This window comes from Suricata suricatta, unplaced genomic scaffold, assembly GCF_006229205.1.
Source record: "Suricata suricatta isolate VVHF042 unplaced genomic scaffold, meerkat_22Aug2017_6uvM2_HiC HiC_scaffold_6734, whole genome shotgun sequence".
NCBI classification, from domain to species: domain Eukaryota; kingdom Metazoa; phylum Chordata; class Mammalia; order Carnivora; family Herpestidae; genus Suricata; species Suricata suricatta.
This window is the reverse complement of record NW_021913929.1, coordinates 1-1,252: the sequence shown is the minus strand read 5'-3', so window position 1 is coordinate 1,252 and position 1,252 is coordinate 1. Positions and strand designations below refer to the sequence as shown.

The window sequence follows — 1,252 nt, the reverse complement described above, 5'->3', positions numbered from 1 at the left end:
GACAATACTGATACGATTGATGATCAGGACAATGGCTGTGGTGCTGGTGAGGAGGGAACTATATGGAGCAAGGACGTTAGGACCCATCTTCTTCCTCAGAGTTACGTCACCTCCTTCCCTGTTGGGCTCTCCTTTCCCTTCCCTCTTCCTCCATCCCTTTACCTCCTCCTCCTGCCTCTTTTGTCCCCCCTGGCACCCCCACCCTCCCCTGTCTTTCCTCTTCCTCCCTCCCCCTTCCTCTCCCCCCCCCCCCAGTAAACCAGCCTTCGCCCTGGGCACCACTGCCTCTTTCATGAGTCCTGGGATAGAGGGAGCGGTATCTTCTCTGGCTCACCCACTTTCTTCCTGTTTCTTGTTTTTAAGTTTCTTTCTTTCTTTTGAGAGGGAGAGAGAGAGCACATAGGGCAGGGAGAGACTCCCAAGCAGACCCCACAGCGTCACTGCAGAGCCGGATGTGGGACTCAAAGTCATGCCCTCGGGATCACGACCTGAGCCGAAATCAAGAGTTGGACGCTCAACCGACTGAGACATTCAGGTGCCCCTGGCTCACTCGTTGCCTATTCAGGTCCTCTCCAGGGCTGGAGAGCGGGCAGCTGCAAGGTAGTCCTCATGTCTCCTGCACCCTCCTCAGCCCTGTCCCTTTGCTCCAGCGTTGGGCTCCCAAGGACAGTGGAGAGTACCACTGCCCTAGAGCCCCAGCCTCAGCCAGGTTCAAGCCCAAGGTCCTACGGCGCCGTGGTGCCCGGTTCTCTGACACTTGCCTTTGTCCGGGCAGGCCCCTGCCAGGACTCCTTGCTTCCCCATTTATGAGCATTCGAGACCCGCACCGTTCTCAGGTGCCCTCCAACCCCACTTGCGACCTCACCTTTGGTCCCTCTCCTGCAGCACATCTGAGCCACACCAGGTGTGGGAGGAAGTCAGGCCCATCGGCCCAGGCAGGCTGACGGCGGAGGAGGCCCTTGGCCCGGCCACAGGCCTGCCGCCTGCACCCCGAGGACATAGGAACCATCTGCTGCACCAGCTCCTTTGGCCCTGTGACAAGGTGAACATTTAGTTCCTGACAAGGGTCACGGGTCACTCTATACCAAGAATCCAGGCTGTGACAAAGATTGCTTTATTAAATTTTGCACCCAGGGTCAGTTTCAGGCCTGACGAGGGGCAAGGCTGAGCCCAGGAATGTCTGCTCTGACCTGTCACTCATGGTGAAGGGTCCCCTCGCAGCCCCGGAAGAGCTTTTCCATGCCCCTGTGAC

The 1,252-nt window shown here is 58.2% G+C and overlaps 1 long non-coding RNA gene across 2 annotated transcripts; it reads left to right on the top strand.

Moving 5' to 3' along the window:
- Positions 1–480: 480 nt before the first annotated feature.
- On the top strand, positions 481–1,181 carry LOC115285293. 2 transcript variants are annotated; one of them, XR_003905472.1, is made up of 2 exons: positions 481–600; positions 886–1,181. It is a non-coding gene; the product is annotated as an uncharacterized LOC115285293 (long non-coding RNA). The 2 variants fall into 2 exon arrangements; XR_003905473.1 differs by having other exon boundaries at positions 496–535.
- The last annotated feature ends 71 nt before the right edge of the window (positions 1,182–1,252 follow it).